Source organism: Cnephaeus nilssonii (genome assembly GCF_951640355.1).
Source record: "Cnephaeus nilssonii genome assembly, chromosome: 8".
Classification (NCBI taxonomy): domain Eukaryota; kingdom Metazoa; phylum Chordata; class Mammalia; order Chiroptera; family Vespertilionidae; genus Cnephaeus; species Cnephaeus nilssonii.
Genome location: NC_137079.1, coordinates 62,151,276 through 62,178,890, shown reverse-complemented (window position 1 = coordinate 62,178,890; position 27,615 = coordinate 62,151,276). Strand labels below are relative to the sequence as shown.

The 27,615-nt window shown below is 40.5% G+C and overlaps 1 pseudogene across 1 annotated transcript in view; it reads right to left on the bottom strand.

The window, feature by feature from the left end:
* Positions 1 to 4,783: 4,783 nt before the first annotated feature.
* Positions 4,784 to 27,615, bottom strand: part of LOC307104038 (elongation factor 1-alpha 1-like) — a 91,814-nt pseudogene continuing 68,982 nt past the window's right edge. Inside the window, exons 2-3 of the transcript in view lie at positions 12,255 to 12,303; positions 4,784 to 6,259 (exon numbers count right to left, since the gene is read on the bottom strand). The product of the transcript in view is annotated as an elongation factor 1-alpha 1-like (transcript). The remainder of the gene's footprint in view (positions 6,260 to 12,254; positions 12,304 to 27,615) is intronic.

Sequence of the window (27,615 nt, the reverse complement as noted above, 5' to 3'; positions counted from 1 at the left end):
CTTTGGTGCATGGACCACGCTTCAACCAACTGAGCCGCTCCAGCCCGGAGAAAACATGTTCTGCAGCAGGAGTCACCGTTAAACTTAATTCCATTTTCTCTACATAAACGAAGACTCTAAGATGTTTATACCTGGGGAATGGAGGGAGATATTGCTCCACTGATAGAAACAGAATCGTTGAAGGGAGATCAGTTTTAGGGACTAGGATCTGGAGTTTAGAATAAGAATGAAATAAGTAATCAGCGGATATGTAACAGAGATCTGAAAACTCAGGAAAGAATTGAGAGTTGAGGTTTAGAGTAAAAAAACTGATAATCATTCTTTATGTTTAAAGTGGTAAGTTAGAAAATATCCTGATAATGGGAATAGAATATTTCACAGAATGTCAAGGATACATTTTATTTTGTTCTGCCTATAATGGGGCAAAGTTTAAAATTGGAGTCAGAAGATTTATGGAGACAAGGAGCCATGCTGAAGAAGTGTTGCCCAAGCTTATACCAGCTAATGTGGCAATGGAAATACATGATGGTGAAGGCTCAATGGTGTTTCAACCCTGTTAAATGCCAAACCTACAGACATCAGAGGGTTGGGTGGAATGGTGGCAAGACCATAAGATTTTGAATCAATTAGACTAGGGTTCAAATACAGACTCTGAATGTACTTAGACAAATAATTTAACTTTTCTGAGCAGGGGTTTGGAGGAGGATGATTAAACAAGATAACATTTGTGACAGTGAAAGGTACATAGCACTAAGATAGGGAATTGCACATACAATATTTGGAGGGGTAGGGTAGGCAGAGAAGATGCTGAAAAATCTATGTGGCACTCATGTGTTGGGGAAGATGAATGCTGAATCTTGAAAAGTGAACAGAGAAGCCGTTTGTTTGTTTATTTATTTATCTTGTTCCTAAAAGGAATTATGAAGATAGTTTGCAAAGATGCATATCTTAAAAAAGTAGTTTACAAAGGTACTTTATGAAGGCACATATATTACAAGATTGAAATAAGTAAAAATTAGGTTTAAGAAAAATGAGACAGCCCTGGCTGGGTCCTTAGTTGGTTAACCAAGGTTGCAGTTTTGATTCCCTGTCAGGGCACAGAGAAGACTCAATCAATGGATGCATAAATAAGTGGAACAACAAATCTCTCTCTCTCTCTCTCTCTCTCTCTCTCTCTCTCTCTCTCTCTCTCATCTCTCTAAAAATAAAAAGATAAAAATTTAAAAAAGAGAAGAAGAAAAATGAAGCAAAGGCAAAATAAGAAACTAGAACAAAGGAAGCCTCAAAGGGACTCAGAACATAAACCGAGTGGCATGAATTTTATACCCTCGCTAGAGACAGGCTACAAGTTCAGCTTGAAATATTAGATATTGTTGTTTCATTTGCCATAGAGGCATCTAAGAGCAACTGTCAAAGGCTGAGAGAGGGCAGCTGGCAAGGAGGCTGATAGAGCAGTTAACTGCAGACATTAAATGGTTTCCTTCTGATGGATATCCCACGTCACTGCTGTAAGCACATCTTGCTGTCACATCTGTTAACAGCTGGTGTAAAACTTAATTTGTTTTTCAGAGGTGTGTTTAAGTAGATAAAGGTTTTGTAAACCTTTCACGCTGTTCCTTTATTACTTTGTATCTCACTAAGTGGTTTTTATGAAGCCCACATATTGAAGCCATCTGAGGGAGCACTGGAGAAAAGGTAAGTTTGCTTGGTGGTGAATGACAGTAAAGACTGGGCTCTTCATTCCCAGGATGAACTGGTTGGCAGAGAGCAACTGACCGGGCTCAAAGAGGAGAGTAGACGTTTTAGCACCTTTTGGATTGGATCTTCAGTTTGGCATCAGTATTTTATTTGAACGAAATTGCCAGAATATTAGAAACACCCATATTTAAATATCAACACGCTTCAAAAATACATTTCTAAGCCAACAATACATACGTGTTTTGTTGATCTGATCTTGTCAGTCACCCACATCTTAGCTCTATTCCTATTAGCAGTAAATGATAGTCAGCATTAACTCACAAAATAGTATGCCTATGTTTGTGCAGCTTTAGACATTTTAATGTGCATCAGGGAATCTGTTATGCTCTGAATGTGTCCACCCAAATTCATATACAATCATGTATCACTTAACGGTGGGGATACATTCTCGGAAATTCCATTTCGTCATTGTGTGAACATCATAGGGAGCGCACAAACTTAGATGGTATAGCCCAGTGGTCGGCAAACTGTGGCTTGCGAGCCACATGCAGCTCGCAAGCCGCGGTTTGCCGCTCTGTTGACTAATGAGTTTGCCGACCACTGACCTAGACTCTCGATTCCAGTAATTACAGCCTGCTGTTGTTCCTTGTGATTAAGCCCCTATCCCAGTGGTCGGCAAAATCATTAGTCAACAGAGCGGCAAACTGCGGCTCGCGAGCCGCAGTTTGCTGACCACTGGTATAGCCTATTGCTTCTTAACTACAAACGTGTACAGCATATGGCTGTACTGAATACTGTAGGCAATTGTAACACAATGATAAATATTTGTTATCTGAACATATCCAAACATAGAAAAGATACTGTAAAAATATGGCATAAGAGGTAAAAAATGGTACACCTGTACAGGGCACTTACCATGAATGAAATTTGCAGGACTGGAAGTGAGTCAGTGAATGAACAGTGAGTGAATGTGAAGGCCTGTACAGTACTGTAGACTTTATAAATACTGTCCCACCTGCCCTCTCCTGCTACCTTCTGACAGGGTCAGAAGTAGAACACTGAAGCTTTCAATGCTTCTCCATGGACAGGGCTGTGGACTGGACTGACTGGAAATACCTAGAAGAAACTGGCTTACCCAGGTGTAGATCACCATAATAGACACTGTCAGGAGGGAGTAAAAAGTGGCCTGAGGATCAGGAGGAATAAGAAATCAAGATGGAGAGGTGAAGGAATTTTAAACAATTCTCACATGGTGATATGTTTTTATTGGAGAGGAGAGGGGAGAGAGAGAGAGAGAGAGAGAGAGAGAGAGAGAGAGAGAGAGATCAATGTGAGAGAAAAATTGATGGGTTGCCTCCTTTACACATCCTGACTGGGGATCGAATCTGCAACCTAGGTATATGCCCTCCCCAGGAATTGAACCTGCAACCTTTTCATGCACTGGAGGATGCTCCAACTAACTGAGACATCCAGATATGACAACATAGGGGATTTTCATGGCAGTGTGATTTTGCCTATTGCATGTTGGTGCAGTGATTAGATTAATAAACTTTGTGGTGTTCATTAAAAAAAGAGGATGTTTAACATGGAGAGGGCGTGGAACTGAAGATCCTCAATATTTTGATTTGGAAGTCTGTATTTGGTTCTATTGTCCCTATCTGACACAAAGGGCTCTCTCTGGCATTGAACTGATGGAAGAAATAAAACTTATCTGTGCTTTATATCTTTACAACCTGAAAATATTTCCAAAGTACAGGGACAGGCTGGCTCCACACTGCCCCGGAAAGCTTTTACTAAGGTGGCAGTGTCATTTAAGGCTTGTTAACATTGCTTCTTTGGACCTGTATTCTTGGATAGGATCTTAGGTCCTCAACAAGAATTTACAGTGATGTACTCTGAAGACCAAGCTAGATCCGGGATGGCAGTAGTGCCCTCTGAATATGTAGTGCTGGGGAGACAGGCTCCTCTGTGCTGAAACAGGTCAGAGGCTGACTGGGAAGTCATCTGTGCACTCAAAATTGAGGTGTTGTGAGTGAGAGAAATCTATTGCCAAGCCTCATAGATAATGCTCCCATCAGAGAAAACAAATTCTTCCTGAACCACATACTCTCTATTTCTTACAGGAAATTCAGCTCCATTATAATTTTATGGGACTGCCATAGTATACACAGTCGTTTTTGACCGAAAAGTGATTATTCAGCATGTGACCATATTGAAACTTAACCCCTAAAATGATGGTATGAGGAGGTGGGATCTTTGGAGGTCATGAGGATGGAGCCCTCATGAATGGTATTAGTGCCCTTATAAAAGAGGCCACACAGAACACTTTGCCCCCTTCCCTCTATGTGAGGATACAACAAGAAGTCTGTGACTAGAAGAGGTGCCTCCCCCGACCATGCTGACACCTTGGTCTTGGACTTCCAGCCTCCCAAACTCTGAGAAATAAATTTCTGTTGTTTATACGCCACCCAGTCTGTGTCATTTTGTGATAGCAGCCTGAATGGACTAAGGTGGTACCCATATCTACATTTATAATTCACACAAACACATTCTGAATAAGGCAGAGCTGACATTATCATTCTTATTTTATGAATCAAGAAACATCTTCAGAGTGTTTAATTTAGACCTAAGTTCATATTTCTGGGAAGTGCAAAGGTAGAGTGAGATCTTTGCATTCTGCCTTTTCCATGAGAAATAGAGAAACCTACAGGATCCTGGAACAGAAAAAAGTGCAGGAAAATGATAGCAGTAAAAAGAAATAGTGAAATCTGAATAAAATTTGAAGTTTAGTAAGTAGTAATGTACTGATGTTGGTTCTGAGTTTTAACTAATGTGTCACGGTCATGAATCTAGAAAGTGAGGGGGACAATCTGAGTAATTACTTTTTCCCCCTCATTAAATTTTGTCTTAATGAGTCTCAAAATTCTGTGACAGATTTTTGGTCAAGTTGTCTCCATTGAAAAATACTGATTTTAAAAACTAATAATTTAAAAACTGCCACACACAGAGAAAAAAAACAAATGGTCCACAAAATATTCTTTCCTTCTGAAGGTTTTATAATGTTTAATCATTAATTAATTATTAATCAGTCTTTTACTATTAAACTTAGGTGGCCAATTGAGACAAACAGTTCTGAGACTGTTCTTCCACCACTGATCAAGACTGGGGTGGCAGTTGTTGGGGGAAATATCCATTTAGCCTCTGAGATTTCTGGACAGCCTTGGTGACTTTGCCAGCTCCAGCTGCCTTCTTGTCCACTGCTTGGATGACACCCACAGCAACTGTCTGTCTCCTGTCATGAACAGCAACATGGCCCAAAGGAGGGTAGTCAGAGAAGCTCTCAGCACACATGTGGGCTCGCCAGGAATCATACCAACGATGGCGGCATCATCAGATTCCAAAAACTTGGGGCCATCTTCTAGCTTTTTCCCAGAATGACGATCAATCTTCTCTTTCAGCTCAGCAAATTTGTAAGCAATAGGAGCAGAGTGACAACCAGCACAGGTGCTTAGCCAGCACTGATTTAGTCCGGATGGGTCAGAATAATCACCTGAGCTGGAAACCAGCTGCTTCCATTGGTGGGTCATTTTTGCTGTCACCAGCCACATTGCCACGGCGAACATCTTTGACAGACATGTTCTTGACATTGAAGCTCACATTGTCCTCAGGAAGAACTTCACTCAAAGCTTCATGGTGCATTTCAACAGACTTTACTTCAGTTGTAATGTTGACTGGAGTAAAGGTGACCCCCATGCCGGGTTTGAAAGCATCAGTCTCCACTCGGCCCACAGGGACAGAACTAATATCACCAATTTTGTAGACATCCTGGAGGGGCAGACGCAGGGGCGTGTCAGTTGGATGAGTTGGTGGCAGGCTAAAATCCAGAGCTTCAAGCAGTGTGGTTCCACTGGCATTGCCATCTTTACAGGTGACCTTCCATCCCTTGAACCAAGGCATATTAGCACTTGGCTCCAGCATGTTGACACCATGCCAATCAGAAATTGGCATAAATGCTGCTGTGTCAGGGTTGTAGCCAATTTTCTTAATGTAGCTGCTGACTTCTTTAAGAATTTCCTTGTATCTTTTGGCCATAGGGTGGCCCAGTGGAATCCATTTTGTTAACACCAACAATCAGCTGTTTCAGACTCATTGTGTAGGCCAGAAGGGCATGCTCACAGTCTGTCCATTCTTGGAGATATCTGCTTCAAATTCACCAACACCAGCAGCAACAATCAGGACAGCACAGTCAGCCTGAGATGTGCCTGGAATTGTGTTTTCGATGGAGTCTGTGTGTCCTGGGGCATCACTGATGGTCACATAATACTGCTGGTCTCAAATTTCCACAGGGAGATATCAATGGTGATACTACGCTCATGTTCAGCTTTCAGTTTAACCAAGACCCACGCAATACTTGAAGGAGCCTTCCATCTCAGCAGCCTCCTTCTCAAATTTCTCCAAAGTTCTTTTGTTGATCCCGCCATATTTGTAGATCAGTTGGCCAGTAGTGGTAGACTTGCTAGAATCTATGTGTCCAATGACGACGATATTGATATGGGTCTTCCTTTCCCATTTTGGGTTTGGTAGTTTTTACAACACCTGTGTTCTGGCAGCAAACCCGTTGTGGAAAAGCTGAACAATTATTATTTTAGAACACCTGTATTCTTATTTATAAACTAGAGGCCTGGTGCATGAAAATTCATGCACTGGAGAGGGGGATCCCTCAGCCTGGCCTGCCCCCTCTCACAGTCTGGGAGCCCTCAGGGGTGGGAGACGACCCAGCGATCAGGGGAAGGCAATGTCCCATCACACCTCTGTTGCTGCCACTGTCAGCAGCACAAGCCTTGGCCGACCCTGGTTACCTGATCCTTGGGTGGCCCTGGGTGGCTGGGGGGCTGAGGGGACCGGGGGACTCAGAAGGCAGGTGTGCGGAGCAGCTGGGCCCGCCTAGGGGTGGGCCTGGCCTTGCCATGGGCCTGCCACCCCGGTGGGGCTGAGGGGACCGGGCGCCGCCATCTTGTGGCTGTGGGTGCCTCCATCTTTGAGGGCGGGGCAGTCAATTAGCATATTCCCTCCTTATTGGCTGTGGGCGCCACCATCTTTTCGGCAGCATGAGGGTCAATTAGCATATTCCTTCTTTATTAGATACGATAATAATTTTATAAAAAGATGCTGAATAACATGCCAGAGAATTATATTTTAAAAAAGGAAAAATAACATCTAAAAACATAAGGCTAGAAAGAACTAAATGGAAATAGTGTCAGATGCAACATCCCACTGCCTGTGCATCTACAACTAACTTAATTCCTTCCTCCTCAAACCTGCTGTACCATTCAAACTGGTTATATGAATGACATTACCACAAGTTGCTAAGCCAGAAACCAGAGACTCTTCCTTCTTCCTGAGCCCTCCATCCAATCAGTCACCATGGCCTCCATTTACTGAGTATCTCATTTCTTCATCACCGAGTTCAGGCCTCCAGCATCTCTCTTACATCAAATATTTACTGCAATAGTCTCCTGTCTGTTGCCCCTGTTTCCCATCTTCTCATTTTCTAGCAGCATTTTTCCCTTCTTTTTTTTTTTTACTTTTCTTTTGGAATTTTTTAAGATTGAGAAAAATCCAAGAGAAGAGAATAATTCATATTCTAATCACTCAGAATTAATCACTGTTGACATATTATTTACTTAGTGCCAGTTTTACTTCTGACAGAAAAATCACCCTTTTGTTTTTTAAAAATAAAAGGGCTTGCATTCCATATAAAGTATTGAAACAAGATAAAAGAATTACAAAGATGAAAGTTCTCTAGTCTCATATTGCAGGAATTATCATCGCTAAATTAGTAGACAACATTCTAGTTCTCTCTCAATACACAGTCATCTTTCTAAGTTAAAACTCAATCAGCATCATTCCCATTCTTAAAATCCTTTAACCTTCCAATCTAATTATGAGAAAAACAGCAGGTGAAACCGAATTTAAAGATAGTTTGTAAAACATCTGACCAGTACTCCTCAAAACTGTCAAGGTCATAAAAATAAAAACACTGAAAAATTGTCCCAGCCAAAAGGTACAAAAGGAGACAGGATTCCTCAAATATAGTGTGCTATCCTGCATGGGATCCTGGAACAGAATAGGGACATTAGTGGAAAACCAGGTGAAACCTTATAAAATCTGGAGTTTAATGGGTAGTATTGTACTATTATTGAGTTCTGAGTTTTGACAAATGCATCATGATTGTGTAAGATGTTGACATTAGGGGAAACTAGGTGAGGGATAGATAAGAACTCTCTGTATTATCTTTGCTACTTTGTTGTAAGTCTAAATTTCTCTCTAAATTTCTCTCTCTCTCTCTCCCTCCCCTCACCTGAGGATATGTTTGCTTTTTATTATTGATTTTAGAGAGAGGAAGAGGAGGGAGATAGAAAAAAACAAAACAAAAAACATCGGGTGAGAGAGAAACATCTATCAGTTGCATCCCTTATGCATCCTGATCGAGAGTCGAACCCGAAAGCTAAGTATGTGCCCTGACGCGGATTTGAACCTGGAAATTTTTTGGTGTATGGGATAATGCTCTAACCAACTGAGCCATCCAGCCAGGGCTATCCCAAAATTTTAAAAAATTATATGAGAAAACATTGCACAGAAAAGAACATCTTTAATGGCATCTCTTAGCTTTATACGGCTTGGCTAAACAGACAAGGCCATTTATGGTTTAGGGCCTGCCTTCTTCTCTCTAGTCCCATCTCCCATAAACCTACCCACGTTATTTACCCCCTTCCCTGGAACTACATGTTGGAACTACATAATCATGGCAGGTTTTCCTCCTGTGTTTACTTCTTTTTTAGTGTCACCTTCTACTTTTTTTTTCCGCTCCTATATATTTTTTCAAATCTGTCTACTGCCTTCCCATACTACCATTCTGATGGAAGCCACCATCACATCTTACTGGGATTACTAAAATAGTTTTCCAACTAGTTTCCTTGCACCCACTTTTGTTCCCATCCAATGTATTCTCTATTCATCAATTACTGGGATTTCTTAAAGTACAAATTTAATTGTGTTCTTCTTAAACTTTTCACTGGGTTCCTTTTGTTCTTAGAATAAAAATCCCAAAGTCTCTGCAGCCTTATTGCTGTGAAAGTTCAGGGGCAGCATTTCTATCATAGGCTTGATGATGAGGTACAGTGGTCAGAGAAGGGGTTTTCTCTCCAAAGCTATCCTTTTGTTGGTTGCACTTGTCCCATCTCCTCATCTGGTTAAGTCCTACTAATTACTCAGTAACCATTTTATAAAAACTTTCCCTGATGTATCTCCCTCTCCTTGTCAACTCTCACACATACCATTGGTTTCTGTCAGAGGAGAGGAGAGGCTACTATCTTTTCATGGTTAAGAGATATTTGGCCTGAGTTTGAATTTGGGTCTACCTTTAAACACACACACACACACACACACACACACACACACACACACACACACTTGATTTCAGAGAGGAAGGGAGAGGGAGAGAGAAATAGAAACATCAATGATGAGAGAGAATCATTGATTGGCTGCCTCCTGCATGCCCCACACTGGGACACTGGGGATCAAGCCTGCAATCTGGGCATGTGCCCTGACCCTGAGCTGAACCATGACCTCCTGGTTCATAGGTCGACACTCAACCACTGAGCCATACCTGCTGGGCTGGCTCTACCTTTTAACATGTATGTGATCACAGGCAAACAACCTGATCTCTTTGAGTCTGTTTTCTTAAAAGTTGTTCTGAGAATTAAATAGTCCTAAGTGCCTAAAGCATCGCCTGGAAACAGACAGGTTCAGAAATAGCTGTCGTTATGCTGTACTGTGTTCTTCGCCTTTGTAACCCCAGACACAAATACAACTAATGCATTATATTGGCATTGCTGGGTTTCTAGCATCTAACAGAAATACTTGTTGAATAATGATTGTTTCCTTTGTCTGGAATTCACCTTCCCTCTTTCTTCACCCTCCTCCATGTAGTTAATGCGTGCTCCTCGTTCCCATCTCAGCTCAGGGCCAGTTCCACCGAAAGCCTCTTCTGCTCATGACCCTTTCCTTTGACATAGAGCAGGGGTCCTCACACTTTTTAAACAGGGGCCAGTTCACTGTCCCTCAGACCGCTGGAGGGCCGGACTATAGTTTTTAAAAAAATTATGAACAAATTCCTATGCACACTGCACATATCTTATTTTGAAGTAAAAAAAACAAAACGGCAAAAACACCCGGCGGGCCGGATAAATGTCCTCGGTGGGCCGCATGTGGCCCGCGGGCCGTAGTTTGAGGACGCCTGACATAGAGATTGTGCCGTGGCTCCTACTGTTCCCGCTTGATTGGAGCATCCTGTCTCTCTCATTAGATAGTCCTGTGAGCACCATAGGCTCAGAAAAGACGCTCCTGAAGGTGTCAAATAAGTAAATAAATAAATATATCATTGGGTTAGTGTCTCCAGGATCACAGTGTTGGTTTGAGGATCAAATGGCAAGGTCTCAGTAATTTTCCTACCCGAAGTGTCTAAAGAATAGTGAAATAGCCCTAGTCAGTTTGGCTCAGGGGATAGAGCATCGGCCTGAGGACTAAAGGGTCCTGGGTTCTGGTCCTGAGGGCATGTACCTCGGTTGCTGGCTCGATCCCTGCAACCAATTGCCTTGTCTCTCTCACATTGATGTTTCTCTCTCTCTGTCTCTCTCCCTCCCTTCCACTCTCTCTAAAAATCAATGGAAAAATATCCCTGGGTGAGGATTAACAACAACAACAAAAAGTAGAATAGTGAAAGAGTCAAGGCTCTCTGATATAATACTGGCAGTTAGCAAAGACTTAGAACTCAGTGATATCAGGGCTTTTGGGTACAGGAAAATGAAAAAAGTGTTTGATAACTTTTAGGTGAAACGTGGAAAGCTGATAAAGTTGAGCAAATTTAAGGATCACGTACTCATGTAATATCTATGTGAGTAAAGTTCTTCTGAGAGAAGGTAGGATAAGCTTCTGAAAAACTTTCTCTTTTTAAATACATTCAGATACCTTGTATGTTGTTTGTCCATGGTAAATGTTTGCAAATGCATAGTGGAAGAACACGAACTCACATCAATAAGATTAGAGCAAGAAAGAATCTTAGAGGCATCTGGTCCACCTTCATGATGAATGCACCAACAATTCTTAGAAGGTTTCAAAATGAAAGAAAAAATTTTTTCATGCATCAGGGATACAATAAAAAAATTAACTAGAACTTTTCTAGACCCTGAGTAGGGATCATTTTCTAAGCTCAGACAGAATTATAATGACAGAGAAAAAGTCAAATTCTAGGTTTTCTTCAAAAAAGAGAGGATGGTATTTTTATATTCTAAGGCCCCCATTCTTTTAATTTTTATTTTGTTCTGAAATGACCAACTAGTCTTAAACACAACAGGAAATTCAGCTCACATCTTTTCCAGATGGCAAATTGCCAGCATCCTTTTAGGAAGTCTTTAAACACGGCATAGTTCTGGACTATTGGAATTGCCCAGTGTGAACCTTCCTGTCTATGGGGCAGTTTTGGAGTGACTTGTCATTTACTTCCATTTTCATTTTCATTCAACAGTAGCGATTCAAGGCATATGATCATGAAAGACCAAAACAATTTAGAATCATTTTAATTTGGTGGCTACTTCTCTCTTTTTTTCTTTTTAAAAAATATTTTTATTGATTTCAGAGAGGAAGGGAGAGGGGGAGAGAGATAGAAACATCAATGGTGAGAGAGTTTCATTGATTGGCTGCCTCCTGCAGGTGCCCCACTGGGGATCAAGCCCGCAACCTGGGCATGTGCCCTGACTGGGAATCAAACCTTGACCTCCTGGTTCATAGGTCGATGCTCAACCACTGAGCCACGCCGGCCGGGCTGGTGGCTACTTCTATCACAGAATGTAAAAATTGAGAAAAACAACAACAAATAAACAAACCAAACACATTTTTGGCTCTTGTATGCCAAAGGAAGATGAAAAGAATAGATTACTTATTAGTAATGGGAACTTGCGTTTTATAACTAAGTCATTTGTGAGTAAAAGTAATTTTTAAGAAAATTAAAAAAATTAATATAAAAAAATCTATCTCAGATAGGAACAAAATATTGAGCATTGAAACCTTGGTTTTTCTTTTCTTTTCTATCCTCTGTGGAGGAGCAGTCAGATGATTGAAATGTTGGTTAACTACAAATTTGCATTGTGAACAATACATTTATATCGCAAATGCCAACTCAACATGATGTTGTTCATCCATTTGTGTGCCAAACGCATGATCAGAAGTGGGCTGCATTATGGGGAGGAAGAGATAAGGTGTTGCAATTGTCATTTTTGTACCAGCGGGAAACCTCAGCAAACTTATAGAGAATTGTCTTCAAGTGAGATCAATCTAATCACAAAGGATTATATTACTCTGAGATTTAAAAACACTTTTCATGAAAAAAGACTAAGAAATTAAAATCTGAGAGTGCCTGCTCTCCCAGTAGGACAAGCATGAGGCCATATTGAGACTTAATTTTCTTTTGAATACTTTAAGTGAGAATTTGGATTTACCTGAGAGCTTTAAACCTGATTGACAAAGCCCTTGAGGCCTTCTTCTCAGCTGCAAGACAAGAAGAATTAATTGGGCAAAATAATGAGTCAATTTTGTTAATTCTTCGTTTTTCTTTTCTTTTTTAGTCAGTTTGGGAGCTAAATATAATAGCAGGAAAAATCAGATTTACAAATTAAAGGTCTTTCCAAGTGATTTAAATATTAAGGGATGGCTGAGCAGCATAATGACAGTAGACTATTGAATTTATTTAGTTAAAATTTTTTTATTTTTACTAATCCTCACTTGAGGATATTTTTCCATTGATTTTTAGAGAGAGTGGAAGGGGGAGAGATAGAGAGAGAGAAACATCGATGTGAGATAGACACATTGATTGGTTGCCTCCCACAGGAGCCTCAACCAGGGCTGAGGATCAGCCTCAAGCCTGCAACCAGGTACGTGCCCTTGACCAGAAGCAAACCTGAGACCCTTCAGTTCACAGGCCAACACTCTATCCACTGAACCAAACTGGCTAGGGCGACTATTGAATTTAGAAAATCCAAATTCTCCTACAAATTACTTATTTTAAAAAAGTTCACAAGTTAAATTTCACACAGTATTTAATAAATATGATCTATCTCTGATCATGACCTGTAGAAAAGTTGTCACTGTGGAATTTTGGTCACATGATAAATACAAAGTTGTTACATCTTCCATTTTTATAGATAGAAAGCCCTATTTCTTTTTAAAAAATATTTTTATTGATTTTAGAGAGGAAGAGAGAAGGAGAGAGAGATAGAAACATCAATGATGAGAGAGAATCATTCATTGACTGCCTCCTGCTTGCCTTCAACCGGGGATTGAGCCCACAATCCCGACATGTGCCCTTGACTGAAATCGAACCCAGAACCCTTTAATCCACAGGCCGACACTCTATCCACTGAGCCAAACCAGCTAGGGCTATAAGCAGTAAATATTGAAAAATATTCGGTTCTTTTTACAACCAATATAGAGAAATACTTAAAAACTCTTTGGTCTCCTCACCCCCCTTTTATGGAGGGAAAGGCAACTCCAAGTTACTCAGGAAAGGGTATATTTTATGTGAAGGGCCAGATGTAGAGAAGGGGAAGGAAGACCTCTGTGTTCAATAGGATTTATTAATCATGAAGCTGCGCACTATAGCCACTTCTTCTATAAAAGTCTAATTGACGTCAATGACTGAACAGTCACACTCATTGCCTTTGATTTAAGTCTTATCTTGGTTTCATCATACCACCCACCACCTCCCTCCACCTTCAAACAATGGCCCCATCAAGCCAGTTCTGAGCAGTCCCCAGGATTACTTTCCTAGGGGAAAACTGAGCATTACCTCACTTCCTGAAAATGTGTCCAACAGAAACAAAACACTTCTCTCTATGAAAAGCAGGCAGCAATATTAACGTTTGCCAATTTGGTTGGTGATCTGCTCAATTCAGGGACCAGAGAATGTTTGTAGCAGGGCTAAATGTGTACTAGTGTAGCCTTTGGAGGCTTCCCGCCCCCCGCCCTTTGTATATATTTTTAGCAAGTGAGAAATAGTGCTCTTTCATAATAAAACAGATGGTGGTTTGCACAAAATTAACATGATTTGGCTTTCACTAGGCAAAATGAAAGTCATGAGTGATGCAGTATTTCAAGTCAAAGATATTTTATGGAACATTAACATATCAAGTTAGAAGAATGTTCTTTCCAACCAAAAATATTGATTCATTGAAAAAAAAAAACCCTCAGTGAAATAGAATTGTTCATAAGTTGTGATTGCTGTTCCCATAAAAATATTTTCTGTTTAAATTTATAACAAACGTTCTGAGGAGGAGAAATGTTTTTCCTATGTCCCATTTAACAACACAATAACTTTGTTTTCAAAATCTCATTTTATTCTAGCTGGAAGATATATGATCTTATTACACAAAACAACCACTTCATCTCTACAGAAACTTATTATTGGAATATATGATTATAATGTTTTACAGAGGGTGTAAGGCATAGCCCTCATCAAGTTTAGACTATATGCTGTGCAGCTGAAACCTCATCTTTAGGAGCGTTATATAGAAATTACTTCAATAAAGTTAAAAGAGCAGTTCAATATTAAAACATTGACAGCATTTAATAGAAATGCGATCATTTGTATTACTCCATAATGAGAGTACTAAATAATATTATTAATAAGCAATCCATCCTAATTGCTTCTGTTTAATAAAGAAATTAAAAAAAGGGAAAATATAAAATGTGGGATAAAATGATGGGTGTGAGCTTTGAAAAGGGAAAGTGTCAGTAGGTGCAAATGCTGAACAGGTGTGGCAGGTCATTCCATGGAGATATTCTTCACAGACTCTGCTGATGTTATCACACATGAACATTCCTGACCCCACATCCTCCTGCCTCTAAGTCTTTAACATGTTCTTCCCTCTGACTAAAATTCTTTTCCCTCCCTTTCCTCTACCTCCCTCTGATAAAATCTTAGGATTAGTTTGGCTCTTACCTTAGACATCCCTTCTTCTGAGGGCTGCCCTGAGGACCCCATTCCTCCCACTTCTGGTGACTAGGTTGGTCTCCCTACTTTGAACTTCCATCACACCCTAAGCTTCTCCATTTGTATGACCTCCCATGAAATTTATTGCTGCTTATATTCTCTAAACAAGGTCAAAGATTTAGCTGTCATGCCAACATTCTAAATACCCAGCTCCTGGCACAGAACTTCGGGTATAGTGATGCTCACTGTATGTTTCATAAATTGAATGAACAGATCTTAATTTGTATAGAATTAATTATGGTCCTTTGTATAGAATTAATTATGGTCCTTCTGTCACTAGGCTATTAGTTGTTATTAACTCAATACTTACTTGTTAAATTGGAAGATGAATAGTTTAAAGAAGAAAAAAAAATCCCATTTTCAGTTTAATTATTATAGCTCCTTAAATTTTGTTTGGTGGATATATTTAATAAAGGCTATACGTGATTTGAAAGCAATGACAAAACATATCTTGAAATTAAAATTGTTTTAAACAATTAAAATTGTTATTTAACTGCTAAGTTCAAAGAGTAAACTTGACTTTGGGAATGAATGGTATGCAGTTATAAAGCCATGTTTCTTTCTTCTCTTTTATCAGTGATGGCTTTGAGTTGACTTCATTCTTAGGCAGGATCTCCCTACATAGAGGACAAGTAGGCCACAGGCAGCTGATGTTGCTTATATATGGCAACAATATCAACAACTCCTAAAGGTCCTGACTAGCACTGTTAGGTTACACATCCATCCCATGATCCATGATGTAACCACAGTAGTTGGAACTTTGCCATCTAAGAAGGTGCTTATCCAGTGTCTATAGGGGGAAGATTCTCACAATAAAGAAGAGTTTGTTACCAAAAAAATGGGGAAAGAGAGTGTGTGGTGATCAGACAAACACCTTAGCTACCATGGCTTTCTGCCAAGTAAATACTGAGTATTCTGGAAAGTCATTTACATTGGCTCAGATCAGGCATCTTGCTTTTACTTGATTGATATGGAAGCTGATGGGAGAGCACTTTGATTATTTGCTTCCTTTCATGTATTGACTCATGTATTGACACAATATATGTCTAGGGATACAAGAATGAAGATGACTGACAATAGTCCTTGCCCTGATGGAACTTATATTCCCAGAAAAGAAACAAATATGATCATTAAAAATTATAATAAAGGCTATAAGGGAAACAAACTTGGAAGTTTCCATGGAGTAACTAATTTTCTTGGTCTTTTCTGAGTGTCATCAGTTTTAATGAGGCCTACCCTGATCCTCCTATTTAAAATTATACTCCCTCTGAATGAGTATTTCAGATTTCTTTGAATATATACCCAGAAGTGGAATTGCTGGGTCAGTTCCATTTTTAATTTTTTTGAAGAACCTCCATGTTATTTTCCACAGTGGCTGCACCAGTCTGCATTCCCACCAACAGTGCACAAGCATTCCTTTTTGTTCACATCCTTGCCAAACCTTGTTTGTTGATTTATTAATGATAGCCATTTTAATGTTACAGAAGACCAAAGAAATACCAATCACGCTTCCTAGAGAAAGGGAGGGACCCCATTTATTAACACTAGTGGACTCTGGGAATAATTTCCAAATCAGAGTGAAGAAACACACAGAGGGCTTCACTTTTTATAACCTTCTGGGGTCTTTGTCTTGCAGATATGGTTCCACCCCTTTCCTGGGCTTACAGGAAGGCCCCCAGGTGTTGGGGTCCCCAGGCCATATCCGATGATCTGTCCTGGCACCAGCATAACAACCCTCTCCCCCACACCCCCAGGGCAGTGCATTGTTCACAGTTCCTTGGCCTCTGCATTTAGATAACAAGTTCTGCAAGACCAATTTCCTCCTCACTGACAAGTTTGAGGTGATATTTCATTGGTTTTAATTTGCATTTCTCTGATGACTAGTGATGTTGAACATTTTTTTCATATATCTATTGGCCATTTGTATGTCTTCTTTGGAGAAGTGTTTGCCCATTTTTTAATTGGGTTGTTTGTTTCTTTGGTGTTCATTTGTATGTTCATTGCAGCATTATTTACAATAGCCAAGATATGGAAGCAACCCAAGTACCCATCAATAAACAAGTAAATAAAAAAGTTGTGGTACATATATTCAATGGAATATTGCTCAGCCATAATAAAGAATGAAATCTTACCATTTTTGACAACATGGATGAAACTAGAGGGTATTATGCTAAGTGAAATAAGTCAGTCAGAGAAAGACAAATATCATGTGATTTCACTTACATGTGGAATCTAAAGAACAAAGTAAACAAACAAAATTGAAACAGACTCATAGATACTGAGAATAGACTGATGGTTGCCAGAGGGGTAAAGTTTGGGGACTGGGTGAAAAAGGTAAAGGGATTAATAATGCACAAATTGGTAGCTACAAAATAGTCATGGGAATGTAAAGTACAGCATAGAAATTGCAGTAAATAATATTGTAATAACTATGTACAGTGCCAGGGGAGTACTGGAAACATCAGGGGGAACATTTGTAAAATATATAATTCTAACCATTATGCTATACACCTGAAACTAATTCAAAATAATATTGCATGTAAACTGTAATTGGAAAAAATAAAATAATACTCCCTCCACCCTTCCTTGTTCACTTCCAATTTTTCTTCCTTTTTTTTTCATAGCCCCTCTGACATTCTAACATGATCTGACTTTATAACTCACTCTATATTCACTTGTGACTTAAATATTACATTTTCATATTTTGTTATCATTTATGATACATGTCCACTAGAATCCTCCCTAAAGACAGGTATTTTTATGTTTTTTTTTTCCCCCACAAGTGTATCTTCCAATGCTTCAAGCATAGTAAATAGTTGAGATAAAGAATAGCAGAGAAGAAGAAACCAAGATGGCGGTGTAGGTAAACACCTGAAATTGCTGCCTTGCACAACCACTTCAAAACTACAACTAAAAGACAAAATGGACATCATCCAGAACCACAGGAAGGCTGGCTGAGTGGAAATTCTACAACTAGAAGGAAAGAGAAAAGCACACTGAAACTTAGAGGAGCTGCGGAAGTAAAGTGCAGAGGTATGGAGGCGCGCGAGAGGAAAGAGCTGACAACTGAGTATGTGATTGTCTTTCTCAATTGGGAGGGAGACACAAGCTCCAAACTGCTTTGAACTCCAGTTCCGGGCGAGACTCTGGGGATCCAGACTCATATGGGGAGAAACTGGACTGTCTGGCATTGGGCGGAACTCGAGGGCGGCTTTCTCTCAGAGGTGCTTGCAGCGACTACCGTGGGACATTGAGATCTAGGGCCTCTTATGGAAGGGCTGAGGATCAGCCATTGCTGTTAGCTCTGCCCTGTTAATTCCCTGAGACCCTGCCTCACCCAAGCTGTACGCAGAGGCCTTTGCATATGAATGGCCTGGCCCTTTGCAATCTAAAATTACCTAACAAACTGCAGCTGGGTCAGAGAGACCCAGAACATCCAAAAGAAGGCCCAAGGCCCCACAGCAGCTTGCATTGCTTCACAGCTGGGCCTCATTTGAAAACCTCCAAACCCCAAAAAAGAAGAGGAATCTGCAGATCTCTCCATAGCTCCTGCTGGGTGGCTTCAGGCAGAGGCTAAATTAGCACCTCCTTGGAGATCCAAGAGCCAGTGTACCCAGTGGTCAGAGTGGGACCATCCAGATTACAACTTCTCAGATCCATAAGGGACACACTCAGGGGGCAGACTCAGTGAGCACCAAAGCCCCACTGAGGCAAGTTTTGCCCCATAAGGGTGTCTCCAGCACAGAAGTTCTCCCAGCATAGACACAGCTGATTCTCACAGCCAATTGGCCTGGAGGTCAATTCCTCCCAGTGATACTAACAACAATCAAGGCTTAACTACAACAAGACTGTGCACACAGCCCACAAAGGGGAGCACCAAGAGTGTCCACCTCAGGTAACTGGGGAGGCTGAGTCACTGGGCCCTATAGGACACTTAGCACACAAAGCCACTCTATCAACACAGGGAAGCAGCCAAAATGTGGAGACAAAGAAACAGGTCACAAATGACGGAAATGGAGGAAAGCAAATGACTGGATATAGAGTTCAAAACCACAGTTATAAGGTTTTTCAAGAATTTTCTAGAAATTGCCGATAAATTTAGTGAGATCCTCGAGGATATGAAAAAGGACCAACTAGAAATTAAGCATACACTGACTGAAATAAAGAATAATATACAGAGATCCAACAGCAGACTAGAGGATCACAAGAATCAAGTCAAAAATTTGAAATACAAAGAAGCAAAAAACACCCAACCGGAAAAGCAAAAAGAAAAAAGAATCCAAAAATATGAAGATAATGTAAGGAGCCTCTGAGACAACTTCAAGTGTACCAACATCTGAATTATGGGGGTGCCAGAAGAAGAGAGAGAGCAAGATATTGAAAACCTATTTGAAGAAATAATGACAGAAAACTTCCCCCACCTGGTGAAAGAAATAGACTTACAAATCCAGGAAACACAGAGAACCCCAAACAAAAGGAATCCAAAGAGAACCACACCAAGACACATCATAATTAAAATGCCAAGAGCAAAAGACAAAGAAAGACTATTAAAGCAGCAAGAGAAAAACAGTTAGTTACCTACAAGGGAGCACCAATAGAATTGTCAGCTGATTTCTCAACAGAAACTGTGCAGGCCAGATGGGAGTGGCAAGAAATATTCAAAGTGATGAATAGCAAGAACCTACAATCAAGATTACTCTACCCAGCAAAGCTATCATTCAGAATTGAAGGTCAGATAAAGAGCTTCACAGATAAGAAAAAGCTAAAGGAGTTCATCACTGCCAAACCAGTATTATATGAAATGCTAAAAGGTATTCTTTAAGAAGAGGAAGAAGAAGAAAAGGGTAAAGATAAAAATTATGAACAACAAATACATACCTATCAACAAGTGAATCTAAAAATCAAGTGAATAAAAAATCTGATGAACAGAATAAACTGGTGAATAGAATAGAATCAGGGGCATAGAAAGGAAGTGGACTGACAATTCTCGGAGGGAAAAGGGTGTGGGGGTGCGGGAAGAGACTGGACAAAAATTGTACACCTATGGATGAGGACAGTGGGGGGCGGGTAAGGGCAGAGGGTGAGGTGGGAACCAGGTGGAGGGGAGTTAGGGGGAAAAAGAGGAACAACTGTAATAATCTGAACAATAAAGATTTATTAAAAATAAAAAGAATAGCAGAGAAGATAGGGGAAAGTAATGGCCCTGAGGATATGAGATTTGGTCTGAAATTTGGCCTCAAGTCTTCTTGAGTCCTAAAGGCCCTGATTATCTGCCTCTCCCTCTCTTCTTGCCCCTAATTCCCTCTCTCTTGTTCATTCCTCCACAGCCACATTGGCCTTGGTGTAGTTTCTAAAACATATCAAGCTGCTTCCTTCTTAGAGCTTCCCCCAGGCTACTCTCCCATCCCCTCCACACCTGGTTATTTCTTCTTCACCCCTTTTAGCCATTTGTCTAAATGTCACTTCCTCAGGGAGATCTACCATGCCCATTGTCCAACCTATTACCCTAGTTATACACTCTCATTAAATCTTGTACTTTCCCTCAATAACATATAAATACTTGCATAATTATTTAATTTATTTGTTAATTCTCACCCAAGGATATTTTTTCTATTGATTTTTAGAGAGAGTGGGAGGGAGGAAGAGAGAGAGAGAGAGAAAGGAGAGACAATGATGTGAGAGAGACACATTGATTGGTTGCCTTCCACATGTGCCCCGACTGGGGGCAGGGGATCGAACTTTGCAACCTAGGTACATGCCCTTGACCAGGAATCGAACCCAAGACTCTTTGGTGTGTGGGCCAATGCCCTAACCACTAAGCAACACCAGCCAGGGTAGGATAATTATTTTTTAATGTCTTTTTCTCTCAAGACTATAATTCCCATGTGGGCTGGGACTGTGTTTATCTTATTCGCTGTCTAGCACAGAACCTCATGGTTGGAGTTTAATACATATTTATTGATAAAATGAATTAAATATAATAGATTAAACAAAGCACAATTAGACTTGCCTTTTAATTATTTTATTATTCATTTATAGACCTTTTATAGTCACACCCATTTAATTTCTTTCTGCCCCTTTTCCTTTAACATCTTTACTTTCCGTTGTTTTTTTTTTAAAATCCTCATCCAAGAATATGTTTTTGTTGATTTTTAGAGAGGGAGGGAGACAGAGAGAGAGAGAGAGAGAGAGAGAGAGAGAGAGAGAGAGAGAAACATTGATGTGAGAGAAACATTGATCAGTTGCCTCCTGTACATACCCTGACCAAGGACTGAACCTGTAACCTGAGTATGTGCCCTGACTAGGAACCCAACCACAACCCTTTGTTGTGTGGGATGATGCTCCAACTAACTGAGCCTCCCAGCCAGGGCTTTACTTTCAGTTTTAATGTACAGTTGACCCTTGAGCAACATGGGGGTTAAGGGTGACAACCCAATTTAGTTTTGATTCTTCAGTCAGCCTTTCACATCTGCAGATTCAACCCACTGCAGACTGAAAACATTATTTTCATTCGTGGTTGGGAATCTGTGATTGGGAATGGGAAAATACTGTTTTCTATTTGTGGTTGCCTGATCCTCTGATTCGGAAACCCTCAAAGGAAGGGATGACTGTATTTATTGGAAAAAAACACTCCACGTATAAGTGGACCCACAAAGTTCAAACCCAGGTTATTCAAGGGTCGACTGTATTTTTCTTCTTCAGCCTAGTCTAGCAGCCTTTCTTCATCCATTGTCTTTGACAAGAGCATGTCCCATGTTAGGAGTTCGTGGGCCACCTGTGTCCAAAAGCAGGAGCAGTGCAACTGTCTCTCCTACTTCCGTGCGTTGGACACAAGGTCATTCACCTGGTCTGGGCCAATTCCTCTACACAGGACTGCATGGCTTCTCTTCCAGACTCAACTGATGGCTTTACAATGCTAAGAAAAGTGCCTCCTCTAGAATTCTTGGTTTTAAATAAATACCCCTCCAGTCAAGAGGAGCAAAACTTGACAGTAGGGAACTACTGTGTGACCATATGCCACTCACTGGGATGGCTCGGCCAGAGGATGTCTCTGAGAGGGTGTGAGACCCTCTTCAATGAAACAAACAAACAAACAAACAAACAAACAAAAAACAGCCCAAAAAGAGATAAGCGCAGGGTAGCACGCCAAGGCCAGGGTTACTCTTTCTCAAGGAGAAAAGTCAAGGTCATTTTAACGGGAGGAACAACCCAGGTGAACAGAGGTTGAAGCACCAGCCAGGTTCCTTTCTCTTTAGTGGGGCCTGGACCTACAAGTCCCCTCACAAGGAGTCCCTAGGAAGTCCATTGGCACCCAGCTGAAGTGAAAGAATTGGCTGACCAAAACCAGATCAGGGCGGTGGAGAGAAGTGACATCCTTCAGCAGCGGCTGGGAGGGCCAACAGGGAGAGGACTGTAGGGACCACAGGCAGCTAGAAAAGGAGTTTGCCTGGTGTGGCTTAGTCAAGTCAGTTACATGAGGCTCAGCCGTCAGCTGGGAGACTTGGCTTCCCAACTCCCACCCAGCTCCGGATGGAGCTTAGAATACAGTTTTACGTAATTCTGCCTTTATCCACCGAGCACGATTAAACATGAAACCTGTGCGGCAGAAAGGGCTGGCCGCCGTTTTCAGCGCAGAGCTTTTCAACAAAGCCACAAACGGGGTGAATCATGGCTCGCCCCAGCTATTCTTTTCTCTTGTGTAATTTTAATCTTCTTGGATGTTTCTGAGCTAATCTCATCATTTCAGCCATTTGTCCAAATTAACCCAAACCCCTTAAAATTTCAAGTTAGTTTTTGTTACTACTTAATATTTCATGCCAGGTTTCCATACTGGATGCAGGCATGCCACAGACATCAGCATAGCTGACGGTGTGAGTCCTCAGAGTCTTCTTCTCAGGAAGGAAGGCACCTGGGTGGGCTTCCCTGGAGATCAGTGTGTCATTCCTAAGTCTTCGGGGCTTCTCCATTGTAATATTTGAAGTTTTGAACGAAACTTTGTCACTGGGGACACGGTTCTAGAAAGAAACCCTTAAAATAGCAATTTTCAATCTTTTTCATCTCATGGTACACATAACCTAATTACTAAAATTCTGTGACACACCAAAACATATATTTTTTTGTTGATCTGACCAAAAAAATGTTATAATTTGGATGCATTCACACCAGATAACTATTGTTGCGTTGGCTGTTGTCATTTTATTATTTGACAATCTAAGAGAAAAGAGGTCAGTGCCCTGACTAAATAGTCAGGTATTGCATGCTTTAAAAACTTGCCGAAACCAGTTTGGCTCAGTGGATGGAGCGTCGGCCTGCAAACTGGGGGGTCCTGGGTTCGATTCCAGTCAAGGGCATGTACCTTGGTTGCGGGCACATCCCGGTGGGGGGTGTGTGGGAGGCAGCTGGTCGATGTTTCTCTCTCATCGATGTTTCTGGCTCTCTATCCCTCTCCCTTCCTCTCTGTAAAAAATCAATAAAAATATATTTAAAAAAATAATAAAAAAAATAAAAACTCTTCAGCACACCGGTTGAAAATCACTGCCTTACAATGATTAAATGTTCTAACTGAAGTGTTTTTACTGCTAGATCAGAAAAACTGAAGATAGGACAGCTAATACATTTACTGTTTAGGAGAAAAAAATAGAATAGAACTGTTACCAGTGAAAGGTTCTAATCTAACTACTTATGTAAGTTTTTGTGTTTTTTTTTTTTAACTTATTTACTTACTTACAGCCATGTGGGAAGTGGATAATTATTTTAAAATATCTTTAATATAAGGAACTTTTATTTAACCAAAAGTATTGTATACCTTATTTCAGGATTTGAGCACATGTTTAAAACTTGGTTTGTGGTAAAATGTAGCATTTTCCCCCAGTGTTATTTGACATAGTAGAGTTGCACAAAAAAGTGAAATTCTGTATTTTATTGCAACAGAGGACTAAGAAAGATGACTAACTCTCCTTATTTGGAGAACAGGAAGTGGTCTAGGATTAAGATCCAAAAAAATCAAATTTGTTTGATGTTGCCAGTAGTAACCTGCCTTGATGTGGCTTCTTCAGATGCAACTAGAACTAAAAATTGTGACATCTACAAGTGGTGGGAGAGTTTGAGAAACATTAGTCAGAACCTGTTACCTGAAATTTCAGCCGTGGAGGTTACAATTCCCAGGGTGCATGTATAGTCTTACAGAATTTCCGCAGTTACTATTTCCTGGAGAAAATAGTTGTTTGAGAAGACCAATATGAATTGAAATAGCGTTCTGAGTATTCTTTCTAAGCCATTCAAATTTCTTTACTTAATCGCCATAGCTACCTCAGCTCCTCTAGATAGCAGTTTTTGTCTTTCTATTCATTGACTGTATAAGAGAAAAAACAGTTTTTGGTTTATTGACACTTGCATCAAGATTATCTAATGTTGGAACTATCGGGGGAGGGGGGGACACTTTGTAAAGTATATGATTGTCTAACCCCTGTGCTGTATAGCCTGAAAACTAATACATAATAATATTGAATGTAAACTGTAATTGAAAAATAAATTTAAAAAATTGTTTGATGTTTCTTAAAGATATAAGTCTGGACTCCTCACTGACCAATAGAATTCAAGTTTTGGAAACTGTGTTTTTAACAAGCTCTCTAAGTGATACTTTGGCATCCTAAAATTTTGGAATCATTAGTTTGTGGTATAGGAACAAATAGCCACACATAATGAATGCTTTAGTTGATAATAATACTATGACCTGAATTTATTTTCATGAAAACTAAAGCTGATTATTTAAGACACTGTTATTGCCTATTTCTGCTTAAAGAATTCTCTATAAAGAATATGACAACTCAAGGTAAAAGAGAACATATAATTTACTTTAGCCTCCTCTGATCTTGAGCTAGAATATTCTAGACCTGTGGTTTTCAAACCTAACAGTGCATCAGACTCACTGGGAGGTTTGTTAAAAACAGATTGCAGGGCCCTATCCCCAGAGTTTCTGGTTCCATAGATCTAGGATGGGCCCTGAGAGTTTATATCTCCTACAAGTTCTCACATGTATTAGTCCACCAGGGTTGCGATTGCAAACAACAGAAATTTATTTTTCACAGTTCTAGAGGATGGGAGCCCAAGATTAAGGTGCTGGCAGAGTTGCTTTCTCTGGTGCTGCTCTCCTTCCTTACAGATAGCTGCTCTCTAACTGCCTCTTCTTTCACATGGTTTTTCCTCAGTGATTTCAGAGAGGAAAGGGGGCGGAGGGAGACACAGAGAGAGAGAGAGAGAGAGAGAGAGAGAGAGAGAGAGAGAGAATAGAGAAATATCAATGATGACAGAGAATCATTGATCAGCTACCTCCTGCATGCCCCACACTGGGGATTAAGCCCGCAATCCGGGCATGTGCCCTGATGGGGAATGGAACCGTGGCCTCCTGGTTCATAGGTTGATGCTCAAACATTGATCCATGCCAGCTGGGCCCTGGTGACTCTTTTTGTATTCAAGTTTCCTCTTATAAGGATACCAGTCAGATTGGATCAGGACCCATCCTAATGGCCTCATTTTAACTTAATTATCTCTTTAAAGGCCTTACTTCCAAATATAGTCACAGTCTGAAAAGCTGGGAGTTCAGGCTCCAACATATGAATTTTGGGGAGACACAATTCAGTTCATAACACCATATGATGCTGAGGCTGTGGGTCCAGGGATCACCCTTTGAGAACCACTGTCTGGACTTAACTGGTGAGATAGGGAAATGACTTCTGAGAAGACATTTCCCAATCGTGTGAGACAATCCTTGGCTTTCCTTCTTTCTACCAACTTTCTCTTGATGATCCTTCCTACTTCTCTGTTTTAATTATTTTCCTTGGCAGATGATTTTCCAGGCTTCAGTTTAGCTCCTTCTGTCCTCAATGACTTCAACTCTGTGTCACATACCAACCTCGGTGTCTTGCCAGCAACGCTTATGTACAGGTGTTTATATATTCAGACCAGCACTTATCTGGGTTGTTGCAGTCCTGCTCTTCCTCCTGCTTTCCCTGTTTCTGTTCCTGGCACGACTACTCACTATACATTTAAATGGGCCTATGGAGTCTATTTTTCTTTCCCTTGCTCCCTATGCCTCATAGCCAAATTGAACAGCAACTACTTATGCATTTCAATATTCCCATCTCTTCTTTATTTCCCTTGCATCCAGCTTTATTTAGGTCTCATTAATTCTCCTTTGTATACTGCCATAGCCTTCTTGCCAGAATCATTTCTTTCAGTGTCTCCCTTCTTTAATGAATACTATTGACTATTTTAGAGTAATCTTCCTAAAGCATAATTCTAATAAAAAACATCAAGTGTTTTTCCTACCACATGTTCATGCCCTGCTAAATAAAATTCAGGGTTCTGATACAAAATGAAAGGGGTGAGTAAAAAATCTATCAGTCTCTGCTAGGCTGCTCCACTGACTCCCCAAATATGCATGCACACCTTTTCTTTCATCTGTAAGATCTTTCCCAGGTGCAGACACCACAAAGTACAACCCAGTTACAGCCTCCAGCTCAAGGTTAAGGATCTCTGCCTATGTGCAGTGGGCTTCTTCAGATCATCATGGTCTAGCAAATGTTACTGCCCATCGTACCCAGTATTCGATGGTAGAGTAGAAACATATGACAGCACTATAACTTCCTTGCAGAAAAGGGGAAACCCGTAGACATTAGGCCATGGCAATTTTTAAATCATATTGGGTCAGAACCGTGAAGACGACAGCACTGGCAGCGGAGTGCTTTCCACAGTTACTGTCCTCAGTGCGCCATGGCTTTGCCCTCTGGGGCGCTCTCCATGGTCCGCTTTCCTCTGTGCTCTTTCCAAGGTGGACATTAGAGAGTAGACTCTTCTTGGGGGCTGCATTCACACCCCACCTCTTTTCTTGGGATAAATTTGAGGACTCGGGGATTGTTTTAGGGATTGGACTGTCATGATGCTGCTGGCTATGCTTGGGATTTCACTAGTACAAATCCTCTAAAAGCCCGAGAGGGTTTCCAATCTACTTGCTGCTATTCCATTCCATATGTGAATAACCAGAATCAGAGGTCTTGTCTTGACATAGTTTCTCAGACTAAAGACTCTGGTTTATTATATAATTACTTACAGGCCTCTGTGCTTTGCCAGCTCCCTCTCCCCCAAATGAACATGAGACTGTTTAAAAAATAGCCATGGTGATCTTTGGTAATGAAGTGTCTCCACAGTTTGAAAAAGGCATGGGGCCATTGTTCTTATCTCCTGCGAAAGCTGAGCATTGCTCCTGCTTCTGGCCATGGCCTATAGTTTCACTTAGAAAGTATTCAGCTTTTCTTGATCTAAAAAAGCTCCAAATCAGACTCTCTGTTAACTTAGTTTGTGGCCTATAGGCGCTTAGCAAAACTGTATTCCCCTCCACCTAGCCTGGGCCTATCTCTTTCGTGTAATGTTGTTGACAGTGTCAAGAATCAGTCAACACAAACATTCTAAAACTTTCCTACCATTTTCATTAATGCCACAGTCCTTTGTACCTTCCAAGGTTCTGCTAGCCACTGTTTTACCAGGATTGCCAATTCACCAGTCTGCAATAGTTTTGTCCTTGTTGATGTCACTTATCCATCTCCTTTAAACTAATCTTACATTTTAGCGAATGCAGTAGCTCTCTTTTGGTTTCAAAACCTATGTTACTTAGAATTAAGTTTGGGTGCATATGTCAGTGGCTTAATGCTATGTAAATTTATTTCTCTCCCTTGTAAAATAATGTTTTAAAAATATATTTTTATTGATTCAGAGAGGAAGGGAGAGGGAGAGACAGAAATATCAATGATGAGAGA